This window comes from Miniopterus schreibersii, assembly GCF_964146895.1.
Source record: "Miniopterus schreibersii genome assembly, chromosome: 8".
Taxonomy (NCBI): Eukaryota; Metazoa; Chordata; class Mammalia; order Chiroptera; family Miniopteridae; genus Miniopterus; species Miniopterus schreibersii.
Genome location: NC_138109.1, coordinates 76413823 through 76427556, shown reverse-complemented (window position 1 = coordinate 76427556; position 13734 = coordinate 76413823). Strand labels below are relative to the sequence as shown.

The following is a 13734-nucleotide window of genomic DNA, read 5'->3' as shown; positions in this document are numbered from 1 at the left end:
ATTTATGCTTTAAAATGTTCTGTTATTTAAAATATCTTTAAAATGTATGCAGCTTATTTGATTTTTTAAAATTTAAATTTCTTGGGTAAAATTTTGCTTTTAAATGTTTTGAATAAATCCAATAAATCCAAATTGATTCTCGTGGAGTTTATAATATATTTTCTACCTACCCCTGCCAGAGTTTCAAATAAAAGCAAGCAAAACTATCTAAAGCTGGATTTAAATTGAGGGTTCCAATGGTAAACATTGAGGACTTTTTAAAAATTCAGATGAAGTGAATTTACCAGCTGTATCAGTAGAGGAGCAACAGCTAGGAAATGTATCTGTTCCTTTAATCCCTGTGTATATTTTGCTAAGAGGGTGTGCATTCTCTCTCAAACAGTGGATATCAGGTGGCATTGTGGCATTCTGAAAATAGGGCCATCTCTGGGTGATGCTGGCTCAGCTGCCCATGTCTCAGTTCATGTTGTAACTACTCCAGAGCTGCTTACATTTTTCCAGGAAGGTACCCCTGAAAATACAGATTGAAGGGCCTCCTTGACCTTGTTCATGTGGGCAGGCCCCATGGGTGAGTAACCTCTTCTAAGCTGCATCTTAAAACGGGGTTCTGGGTGTGCATGCGCCCCAGCTCCTTTCTAAGAGTTGAGGTGAATGGCTCATACAGTACACTTTCATAGCCGGATGTTAGTTTTAGACAAAGACTCCTGGTCCCAGCATATCAAAGGCCCACAATTATGCTAAGATGAACTCTGATCTGGAAGGTGTCTTTAGAATAACCTCTAATTTGATGGTTCCCAACCTTGGATGTACACTGAAATCTACCTGGGGAGTTTGGAAAAATAATGAAGCTGGAGGCCCACCTGTGGAGATTCTGATGTAACTGGTCTGGTGTATGCCCTGGCCATTGGGATTTTTAAAAAGCTCAGATAATTCTGATGTGTATGGTGTCAAGGTATAGGATCCTTGAGAGACCCATCACTGTCTTTTTAAACAAACTCCCAGGGCCCAGGAGGGGCTAAGACAAATCATTCCTCTAAACCAAAGAACCCTCAGATTGACTATGTGGTTTACTCAAAGATACAGCCAGACTTCCCAAAGTAATGATATGGCCAAGTGTCTCAGATAATTCCGATGTGTATGGTGTGAAGGTATAGGATCCTTTCTCTTGAGTATCTTGTTCTTTGGGCTATAGAGATTTTTTGCCATCACAAAAGATACAGAAATGTCTGTTCTCAGCATGTCTGTATTAGTGGGATTGCTGGAATATATTCCTCATATACCAAGAGAATCTCTTCTATTTTGTTTATTTGTGGTAGAAAATTATTTTCATATCCTTATGGAGTATGCCTAACTATTCATATAATTTAATGCTGGTTGCTATAGAGGACAAATCTCATTTACTTTATAGAGCCTTGAATTTAGAGATATAGAGAAAGGACAACTTTTGCTCCTAGATTTCAATGAAAACTCCAGGTCACTTTCTGAGTTCTATCGGCAGTTTCATTTTATAGACTGAAGATGTTTGAGCTGCCATTTCTGTAGTTCCTGAAGGCTTCTTGTTTATACTCTCACCACCTCTAGCACTTGCCTGCCTGTGCATTTAAACACTTAGCCATATCATTACTTTGGGAAGTCTGGCTGTAACTTTGAGTAAACCACATAGTCAATCTGAGGGTTCTTTGGTTTAGAGGAATGATTTGTCTTAGCCCCTCCTGGGCCCTGGGAGTTTGTTTAAAAAGACAGTGATGAGTCTGTCATTGTCCTCCCTGCATTGGATTGTGGTTTTAAGATTATTTGGTATAAAGTTCATCAAAGTTTAGAGATGAGATTTGGAGTTTGGGGAAACAAATGTTCTTGCTTTGATTTTGTTTTTAAAGGGAGCATTTGGATGTAAGTTTTTAAAACTTTGTCCTTGTTTGTGGGAGAGGTTTCCCCCACTATCCTGTCATCTGAAGGTAAGGTGTTCCACGAAACCTTTCATATGCCAAAATGCAAAGAAGCAATTACCATTAATTTACATGGAAAAGTTTTTAGTATTCCCAGAACCAAAAATAACCTACCAAATCATACCAAATACCTAAATTACTTTCAGTTTTATGCTAAGTGTAACACCCTTATGAGTTCTCTTAGACTTTTGTGATATCTTAGGACACATTTTGCTAATGGATACACAAAATAAATCAAGAGAAAGCCCAGATGCCCCCAGACACAGTTCAGAGCCACATATCTTGATGCAAAGGTGCTGAGTGTAGTTCCCGGGGAAGAAGCTTGGAGGTGCGACTCTCTGCTCTGGTACGCGCTGACTATAATGTCTCAAACGCCGGATGCTGTTTACAGCTATTCAGGTGTGCATGTGGTGATTCAGTATTTATGTACATTACGAAATGATAAGTCTAGTTACCATTTGTCACCACATTGACTCTATTCCCCATGACATTTATTTTCTTTGGATTTCTTTCAGTTAGTGAAAACTGGTACTAACGAAGGTCTTTTGTAAGAGCAAAGTAGCATAATGCGAACTTTGGAAAAGCAAGGAATACATGGATTCGGTGTGTGAGTGCCCTGCCCTGTCAGCAGTTGAAGCAGAAAGGAGGTATAATCCATGTGGCTTTCCTGCTGTGTGTCTTTTAGAGACCTCACTTAAGAGCAGAAAATGATTAGGTTACTCTACTAGTTGAGGACAGGGACTTCCTTACTGATTCTAAAACCTTTTCAGATATAGGCTGAGCAGAGAAATATATGTAATGTAAGTGTGGATCAATGTTGTATTCATACACAGCTGTGATTCAGAGTGACGTAGAGGAAATTCTGTTAGGGACATCTGCTATTAATCCTCCTTGGCCTTTTCAAAGACAGGCACATTTGGGTTTGATACGGCATTCACATTTAGGTAGTTTCATAATAGTTGTGGGGACTGGACTGGGAAGATAGTTCTTGTTTCACATTTGTGCAGTTTCCCCCCTTAGTTAATTACCTTGGTGACAGGTGTGTGTGGAGGTGGGAGGCAGAGCAAGAGCACTGTTGGATGAGAGGGACAGATTGCTTAAATAAAGGCAAGGGCATCTGGTCATTTCTGATGTCTTAGAAAATGAAGGCTGTGCTCCCCAGGAAGGACTTTAAGGGGCTCGTGGATCAGTTGGTATGATTTTTCTAGTCTCTGCCCTCATTTGTTTTCCCTTTCTTCTTCCCACTGATTCTTTCCTGCTGTTGACCCCCAGGGGCTGATTAGTTACACATGTCACTAAGAAAAGGTCAGGGGTTACAGCAATGGGGCACTTAATTTTCTGTTGCCTTAATATAGTTTTAACATGCTGGATGTTTGAAATGAAAAAGGCAGCAAGGTACCAATAAAGTCTCTTTAAAAACATAGCCCATTATTTTATAAAGAATGTTCTCCTAGTTTCTCTTCCTGTCCCCACTCCATTCGACTCCACCCCACCCCACTTCTGGGTATTTCACAGCCAACATCATTTCTAAGAGGAACATTTCAGAAATGGTTCCCTTGTATCAATGACAGCTTGTGTCATCTTTAAATAGGAAGTACAGAATCAAATATATTATGGTAGGACGGGGAGAGGCCACTAATATAACTACAAAATGATTGCATTTTTTGTAAAACTGAAAATTCCATTTTTATTGAAAATGGGGATAACTTTTACACAGAGGTAAAGTTAGTATCAGATGCTGCTGCTAAAGCACCTCTCCTGTGGCACGCGTTCTCTAGAGGTTGAAAAACAAGGATGAGTAAGACTTGGAGCCTGCCCTCTAAGAACTCCCCAAGGAGCTCCTTCTGCCATTTATTTTCTTAGCCCTACACTCTTCCATGGTTATCAGTCATCCCCTTCCTCCTCCTTGCTCCTTACAGATAGCCAGGAGACAGGTGTCTTACATCTTGGCGTACTTCCTCTTTGGATTGCAGTGCTCTTTTCATTGTAGCATCTCTACTCCAAGTGTGGTCCTAGGACAGCAGAATTCCAGGTTCACCCGCCACACCTCAGATCTGCGTTTGAACGAGAACCCCAGGTCACTCGGACAAAATGTGGTCATATGCAGATTCCATTTCAGTGGGGCTGGGTGGGGCCTGGGGACCCGAACGCCCACGTGATGCAAGTGCTGGCTGTGGACCATGCTGGGGATATCAAGACTTTCCTTTAGAGAGCCATTGCTTAATCCCCCCCTAGTGTCAGAGAGTAGTAAAATGTTTGGCTTCTCTGAGAATATGGTATAGCAAGTAGTTCTGGCCTAAATACTCTCAGGGGGACTCAGAGTTAAAATAAAAGGGCCTGCTTACTATGTGCTAGACACAGCTCTTAGCTTCATTAATACACTTGATCCTCACAATGATCTGATGAGGTAAGCTCTTTTATTATCTCTATTTACAGATGGGGAGATTGAGGCCCAGGGAGGTTAAATAGGTTGACCAAAGTAGCATTAACTAAAGTGAAAGAGCAGGGAGGGCTGTGAACTCAGGTAGTACCTCAGTACCCAAGCTTGGAAAGGATTTCAATGTGTGTCCTGTGTCTAAGGTGCTACATTGTAGGGGAGTGGAGTCAGATCCTGGTTCAGAAATGAGAGTGTCTTTGTTTGGGTAGTGGGGTGGTTGCAGAGGCAAGCTGAGTACAGGTGTATGGTCAGTAAAAGGAGGTTTATCAATAGAGAGTGGGGCTGAGCTGTTCATGTTAATGGACAGGATTAGTGGAGGAAGGAGAGACAGGTAGGGTGCTAGTAGCTGAGCAACATTAGGGCATGTGTAGCAGATTTTTATTAAACATTACAAGTATCAAATTCTGGGGTTTACATCCATTATTTCCTTTAAACCTTATAATGATCTTATGACACAGTTATAAACTTTACAGATAAGGAAACTGAGAGTCAGAGATTAAGTAATTTTCCTAAGGTCAGCAGAGAGTTGGTTAGCATAATTTGAATTTCAAGTCAGTGCTGTCTGATTTCAAAACCTGTTTTTGAAATTTCTTTGCTCTGCTACCTCCCTGGGCAGGGACTTGTAGCAGAAATTAAGATATAGGAGAGCCCGCCAGGTGGCTCAGTTGGTTGGAGTGTTGTTCCATCCACCAAAAGAGTTGCCTGCTCGAGTCAGGGTCAGGGCACATATGTAGGTTGTGGGTTCGATCCCTGGTCAGGGCCCATACAGGAGGCAACCGATGTTTCTCACATCGATGTTTCTCTCTCTCTCCCCTTCCCTCCCTCTTCTTCTCCCTCTTCCCCCTCCCTCCCTTCCCCTCTCTCTAAAATCAATAAAACCATATTCTTGGGTGAGAATTAAAATAAAAAAAGAGGTGCTTGGCTACAGGGATGAGGGTGAGAACACAAGAGCAGCAAATCAGAGAATCTACACGATTCCCTCAATGCTGGCTGTTTAAAACTGGACTGGAGCTCTTTAAGATTTCTGGGTGGACTACAGAGCTGATACAGTAAGAGGGGTTAAGTAGCCCCAAGTTTAAATCAGTTTCCATCTGATGATTAATGTTTGTTAGGATTGAACACTCTTCCTGACCCGCATCCTTCATCCCCAAGCAAGCCCTCAAGAGGCCAGCCAGCCCTGCGCTCACTTTGACTCTTGTTTCTTAGATAGACCTGTGTGTGCCACAGCGGTGGTGCCACACTCCTTCCTTCACCAGAAGCGAAAGGCGGTTTCTGCTTTCTCCCCCTGATCTTTATGACTATTGCATTTCTTGCCACAGACATTTCTCATTGCTACAAATGTAAAAATGTGAGCTTATTTGTTTTAAATAGGTTATCTTATAGCCCCATGTGACTCCATATAAATCTCTTAAACAGATAACTCAGCTGACAGCATGTGTGGTGCTCCTGGAGAATTCTCTGCCTCGGGATGCTCGTAAAGGAGGGAATTGCCTGGGGTTAGCAGATGGGCACTGCTCATTTTTGGCAATCATTGATGTTGACGAGTATGCAGCACCTCCAGGGGCTCCCCATGAAGCTGTTCTGTGCACACGGTCCCGGCCCCCACGTGGTGTGGAAAACTGCTGTTCCCCCTCCCTGGGTCAGGTGGCAGGCTGTGCTGTCTGATGTGGCCCTTTTCCCCTTGATCCTTATGATCAGGCTTGCATTCCATTTTTTAAAGAAAGGTTATTTTTTAATGATAGAAGCATCAGAACTGTATTACAAAAAATAAGAAATAGGAAGAGAAAAACACCCCCATTCACTATCTGAAACAGAGATTATCAGGCTGTAAACTTTTCTTCAGTGATTTTTACATAGTTATACCTGTTGTTTTACATCTGTATTTTCCCTTATTGCTACATAATCTTCATCATTACCATTTTAATGGTTGCATAATATACTCTTGTGATACTATACTATTAATTATTTGGCTCTCTTGTTGACATGTACATTGCTCCCAACTTCTCACAACTATAAATAATACTGGGAGGCATATCTTTGTGCATGTAGCTATTTCCATATATTGAATTAGTTTCTTCTGACAGAGTCCCAGGTGTGGCATTACTAGGTCAAAGAGTATGAACAATTTTATGGCTTCTAAAACATATTGCCAGATTGCTTTCCAGAGGAGTGAAACCAATTGATAATGCTGTCATTAAGTCCTTTGTTTCGCAGATGGCCAGCTAGGGTTAGAGATGCAGCCTTTCACAGTGTGTGTGTGTGTGTGTGTGTGTGTGCGCGCGCGCGCGCAAAACTCGGCTGTTCATATGTGTATTGATTTAAGCCTCAGTGACACTGCATTATTCTTGTTAATAGGAATAAGCTGGGTATCTAATGCCGGTGTAACAGTCATCCATTTCAGTATTAATGTAGCTGTGTGCTAGAAACGGAATAAAGCAAGTTCTGTATATTTTCTGTTTCTCTGAAATTTGAAATTTTTTAAAAGTTGGCAAACGTGAATTGACGAAAGCATTCAGCCATTGCGATGAGGTTCTTGGTGACCCCCTACTTCTCAGTAATACCTAATGCTTTGGAGAGGAATGGGGAGGGAGGTTGATAGGACAGACAGGGTGGGACATTGGAAAAACCTGGGCCTGCTCAGGAGCATACCTAACCTCTACAGCAAAAATAATCTTGCCTGGTAACTACAGTCTTTCAAATGCTGAATGGAGTGCTTGTGTCGAGAAGGATTTTGAGGTCCCATCTAGGCTCAGTGGGAACGGTACTGATTAATTAGCAATTCTAGATCTTTGTCATTGCAACTTTCATCAATTCTTTATATTGCCCATTGGGATGTAGATATTAAGTGCCTTAAAGTAGAGACTGTACCTTTTAAAATAAATAACTTTTGTCCATTGGCACATTGTACAAATGTTTGGCACATTGTTTTGTATGGTATGTAAGTGGTGGTTTTATGTCTTGTGAATGAATGGATGAATGAATGAGGAAAAGTCCTACTTTATCCTCACAGTCCCAGGAGTTGTGTCACAGCCCTGCGGGTGAGTAATGGGATCCCACAGTTCTTGTGCTCATGTGTGAAACCTGCAGCAGGCTTCATGGGGTAAAGAAAGAGGAAATTTCAGCTGAGAAATTTGGGAAAGGTAATACCCAAAAAGACCCTTGGCTCATGTATATTTCCTCCCAGATCTCATCTTTTTGGCCAGATGAAGAAACTGAGCCCATTGAGAGTGTCTTTCCCAAGGTCACACAGATAGTGGGCAATGATTGGGAACTCAGATCTGGGTCTCTTTGTTCCTTATCTAATGTTCTTTCCACTACACTTTGTTGGGAGAATTTGGGGCACTTGTTTTGCTACTGCCATCCCCTGTGCTCTCAACAGATGTATATTTGGAAGTTTTTTGTTTTTTAATATATGCCCACGTTTTCCCTCTCATAGCTACATAGAAATTTGTTTAGAGATTGTGACCCTGATGCAATAGTCAGACTGGAGTCCAGCACAGTGAAAGCCTAGAGATTTGTACTGAGTGCCAGGAGAGAGTGCGGGATCAAGAATCAGTTCCATATAAAGTTACAGCTTTGTGTTGTCTCCGAATTTGAATATAAACTTTTTTGTTAATTTCAAAGGTAGAATGTTCAGTATTAGCTATGGCATATGATTTGAGTGTGTATTTGCCACAAGTGTGATCCTAATAAATGACCCATATGCACCGAGTTGAGATTTTGCAGGTAGACTTCTTGTGACTCTGTCTGCCATACTTAGTTCATGTTAAAATTTAGTTATCTATGATAACTAGCTATGATAGTTCCATTCCTGGAGTAGTTCCTGTATCTAAATTCTTTTAGGCAGTTAGAGGAAGATTAAAGGTTCTTCCTGAGTCTTTTGTTTCTTAAAAATAACCAGTTTTTAAATAATCAGTATTTGAAAGAGGCATATTTTGTGGTGGCAAACTCTGCTCCCCCTCATGAATTTGCCCACTGTAGATTTGTTTGGGGTAAAAGTTAGTTTAAATAACTTTCCATGCATCATAGGATCTTCTGAATGTTTATGGGTTTTATGCAGTACACATATATTTATCCACAATCCAAATTTAGGTACCGAAAGCTCTTTGATTTTGAAGGAGCTTTTTAGATGTATGCAATGTCTGAAACTTGTGAATAATTTAGGAACAAGCAAATAACTTGGGACCATCTTCTGGAAGCAATTTAGATTATGAATGAAGCTGCAATCCTTCTGAATGCTCCTTTAATTCAAAAGCATGGCAGTTTCATTCATAGCACTCATTTATCCCTAGAAATTAAAGAACGAAAATTTCAATAAGGATTTCTTCTGGGCTTTGCTTACTATTAATCTATAATAAGTCTCATTGCTTACTTCTGTGTAGTTTTTGTGTGTGTTTCAGAAGAAGTAGACTGGGGATTGTCTTTATTATCTGAAGACTTACTGCTTGACATTTGAGGACAATATTGCCAGCCTAGAAAATACATTAACAGTGGTTCAGAATATTAGGATAAGACAGCAGGAGGAACAAAGGGAATACCAAAACTTAAAGATTTAGCTCATTTCTGTAGCTGCTGGGAATGTGCTCATTGAGGAGGGTTTTGAAAAGTAGGGTTATTCCCAGGATGTGGGGTTTTTCTTCTTGCCCCTGTTCTGGACTGTTATTTCTTAAAGAGCCATCTCTCAGGCCACAGTGCCAACTGTTGATTTATCAATTTTAAGAGGTCCAACCTGGGCTCAAATAAAAATTTGAGTGTCTAACATGTGCAAGTGCTGTACGTGCTGGAGACCAGTACTGAGCAGCGAAGACACAGTCCCTTTTTTAGGAGACTCCGTCTGGCGCTTCCAGTTGGGGATGTGAGGTCACCAAGGAGGACATGTCCCTGCTGCCAGGGAACTTGGTGTTAAATGGAGACTATCATCAGGTCAGTAGGCAGACCCTGTATTCATTGGCATATTAGGGGAAATACAAGTTGCCAGAGAGTGCGTAGGCATGGACTCTCACCCAGATTTGAGGATTCTGGGTCAGAGAGAGTGTGAGTGTGTGTTAAAAGAATGAAAATTTCAGTAAGAATTTCTTCTGGGCTTTGCTTACTGTTAATCTATAATAAGCCTGTTGCTTACTTCTGTGTAGTGTTTGTGTGTGTTTCAGAAGTAGACTGGGAATTGTCTTTATTGCCTGAGGACTCATTGTGTGCATTTGGAAGGTGTTGAGAGTACAAAGCGATTTACTCTGCCAGAGTCCTTCACCCAGGCCCTAGGTTGCCTGTTTGCTGAGAGGTGTGAGCAGAATTTGACCTTTTTAGCTTTGCTAAAAAGAGAGACTGTCACCAGCTAGTTCTGGTTACCCAGTCACTTCCTAAATTACTGGTAGTATTATAGTTTGCTTTTTGTGACTTAATTGGTATGGATGTGCCTGGACATTGGGAATTGTAAAGCTTTTCAGATTTCAAGGTATAGCAAAATTTGGGAACCTCCAAGCCAATTTACAAAGGCCTTATAATTATGCTGAGGCAGATGGATTTTGTCCATAGAGACATTTTTGGTATTGAGGAGCCACTGAAGGATTTTTAACAGTAGAGTGACTTGATTTGACCTGTAAATTTGGAAGATCTTGCTGATTGTTTGGGAGAGAATGGATTGGGAGGCTTAGATTGGAGTCAGTGAAACCAGTTAAGGGGCCTCCGAAGATAAAGGTGGCCTGTTGGAAGGGAAGAGTTGGAAATGAAAAGAGATGGATGAATCGCTGAGATCCTGATGAGATGGATTTAACAGAACCTGTGATGGATGCAATGGGGGGTGTGGGGTGGAGAAGAGTGACCAGTTGGCCTGGGTGGGTGGGAGCAGGGAGAGGAGGGATGACCAGGGGGGAGGGGTGGGTTGTTTCTGTTTTTCAACAGGGATCACCAGCCCTGATGGATTCTCTTTCCAAGAAATAGTTGAGGAAGTCCGACAGCACTTTGTAAGCACTGACCTCATTTGGTGACCTGCCTGTAGTCTAATTTCTCCTCAGGTAGAGTTTGTATCTTGTTCCTCCTCAGTTTGACTGGCTATTTTTTCTCTAAGGATTAATCATTTTATCTATCTCATTTGCGTAGGAGATCTGCTGAAGGGGGATTCTCCCCACATTTGTACCCCATGGAAGTCTTGGTGGCTGAGGGCTTACCAGTGTCCCGGTGACATCTGAAGAGCTTCAGTGTCCTTTTGTCAAGAAGGAGGGATATTTGGGAAAATATAGTTTTCATTACTTTTTCATATAATTGAATCGAGAATTTATATTACTTTCATCTGAAAAGTCTTTGGAGAATTTGTGAGGCAAATATTATATAGCAATCTGGAGTTTTTTGAGAAAGAAATACAATCTATAACAAAAATTGTGCTCTAGTTTAAGAAAATCTAATATACGAAATTTTTAAATGGCAAAGCAGGCAAATTTGGGGTGGAGGTAATTGGTTCATGATGATTTTGCTAATGAATTGTTGGCATTATGAAAAGATGTACTTTAGGAATCTTTTGTAATGTAAGGTTTCTATGTTTGTTTACATGACTTGGTTTTCAGGAATAATATTTTTGGAATGAGGAACAATCCATCTGGGCATTATATTATCTTGGACAAGCATTAGTAAGGATTAAGACCCCCTTGCCCTCAGATAATGCTAGATAATGTGAGACAAAGAGGATCTTCTTTTACGTATGTGCTATCTGACCATTCTCCATTACTATAGCTTTTGTGTAAAGTTGTCCTATCTCTGTCCTTGCATGCTGTGCCTACATAGTGAAATCAAGCCCTGCGTATGATATTTTGGTCTGTTGACATGAATGTGATTCTAGTGTCATAAATTATATGTAATGAAATTCACTATAGATTTATCTAGGTAAGTGAGTAAATTTTGAAGCCAAAAATCGTAGAGGTAGATGGGAATTTCATTTGATGGTGAGATAAAGGAGCAAAGAGAAAGTATCAAAATATAACTTGAAAAAAAACCCAACTCACAATCTGGAAAATAGTAATACCTTAACATTAAGTATTTGCAGGGAAGTAATATCTCTCCCTTATCTTTCAAAGAAAGACTAATACATGAGCAATAAAACATGTATTTCCCAAAGCATCAATATCTACTGTTGGCATTATATTATTTTGAAAAGAATTTGTGTATTTCAAAAGTATAGATTGATTTTTGGAGAAGAGGGGAACAGAGGGTTCCAGAATGCGTAACACATTTTGTGCTGGGCTGTTTATAAATGTGTGTTCAGAGGCAAATGACCATGATAAAAGACCATAGAGGAGACTGCCCTATTTAAATGAAGTAGTTTCCCTCCTGCCGCCTTGCGTGGCATCAACAAATGAGTTGTGGTTGAGAAGTAAAGCAGCATATATACTGTTGGTGCTCACTCTGTCGTCTTGTTAGGGCCTCGTTATGGAGTGGGGTACTGGTAGCTATCCAGATGCTTAATTGGCAGTCTCATCTGACTAATGGAGCCATATTCATATTGCTGACATCTGCTTTTAAAAGTTACTTATAAAGATAAGATCATTGTAATCAAAACAGCTAGAGAAATTTTTAAATATCAGAGGTACAGCTCAAGATTCATCCAGGATGAGTGGCACTGTAGGATGGATTAGCTACTTCTCCAAACACCTGTCTGTGTTGAGTGCATTTTTCCTGTGTATAAATAGTACTTTCAGATAGTATGCTATAAGCAAAACAGTTGAAATAAACACAGATTTTTGAAGGTTTGAACATTATAAATAGGACTGTAAAACTATCAAAACAATACATTAATAAAACAAATAATTTAACAGGACATTGTGTGAAGAGCTTGGAAGTTTACAAGCCTGTTTTCACAATAAGAAAATAAGCTCAGCAAACTGAAAATCAACAACTCTTCTAAGATATATCAGAGAACTGAGGTCACAGGGTAAACTGCTGGGCCATGATTTGGAGAGAGAAATAGATACCAAGAATCAGTTTACCAGAAGCAGAAGTCCAGGAGTAGAACTGCCACCTTCCCCCGCCCTCATACACACTACCAGGACTGGTAGGAGTAGTTAAATTGTAATAGGTAAATTGCTGGAGGCTTAGTGTGCACAAGCTTGAGAGTTAAAAACTCCCATGGCCCAGTATTGGAGGGCATGGGGAGGCTCTATGCTTTCATGTATTTTACTTCCAAGAGTCCCACCAATCTCAGAAAAATCCTCTCCTTTTTATGGCAGTGGGAGGGGAAAAATAACCATTTCAAAATGTATCCAAAGCATTTTGTTCTCCTTGAAAAATTTTGATAGTTTTACAGTCCTATTTATGATGTTCAAACCTTCAAAAATCTGTGTTTATTTCAACTGTTTTGCTTATAGCATGCTATCTGAAAGTACTGTTTATGCACAGGAAAAATACACTCAACATAGATACCAACAGTATATATGCTGCTTTACTTCTCAACCACAACTCATTTGTTGATGCCATGCAAGGTGGCAGGAGGGAAACTACTTCATTTAAATAGGGTAGTCTCCTCTATGGTCGTTTATCGTGGTCATTTGTTTCTGAACACAGTCATAGTCCAGAGGCCCAGGCTCACTAAAACACTGAGACCTAATCACAGCATTGTAGAGGACTTCCCCTCCCCTAATGCCTTACCACCACATCGGTCAGGCTCCTGGATAATGACAAGGGATTACAGCTAAAAGAACAGCAAGGCTCAGAACCTATTAAAGGGAAAGCCAAAGGCAACAGGGAACACATAAACAAGGATACAAGAGGAAATTTTAGCTTCTGATACCCACAGCAAACAGTAAACACAGCCTAACTCCTAGCCAGATAAACACAAAGCCTTGCACTAAAAGCTTATTTATGTTCCTTTTACACAATACATCATGTCTGGCTTTCAACAAAGAAAATTACAAGTCATGCTAAAAGGCAAAACATAATTTGAAGAGACAAATGAAGCATCAGAACCAGAGTCAGATATGGTAGAGATTTTTGAAGTATCAGACCGGGCATTTAAAATAAGCATGATTAATATGCTAAGGGCTCTAATGTCAAAGGTGGACAAAATGCAAAAACAGATGGGTTCAAGCAGAGGGATGGAAACTCTGGAAAGAATCAAGTTAATGCTAGAGATAAAAAACCACTGTAACAGAAGTGAAGAATGCCTTTTGGCTTATCAGTTGTCTGGACTGGGCCACGGAAACAGTTTGTGAGCCTGCAGATAGGTCATTAGAAACTTCCCCAAATTAAAGCAAAGGGAAAAAAGAATGACAAAACTAGAACAAAATATGAACTGTAGGACAATCATAAAAGATGTAATATAGAGGTAATGGGAATAGTAAAAGGAGAAGAAACAGAAACGAAAAGAAG

At 40.4% G+C, this 13734-nt stretch overlaps 1 protein-coding gene across 7 annotated transcripts in view; it reads left to right on the top strand.

The window, feature by feature from the left end:
* Positions 1–13734, top strand: part of FARS2 (phenylalanyl-tRNA synthetase 2, mitochondrial) — a 458022-nt gene that overhangs the window by 56805 nt on the left and 387483 nt on the right. The window lies entirely within an intron of this gene.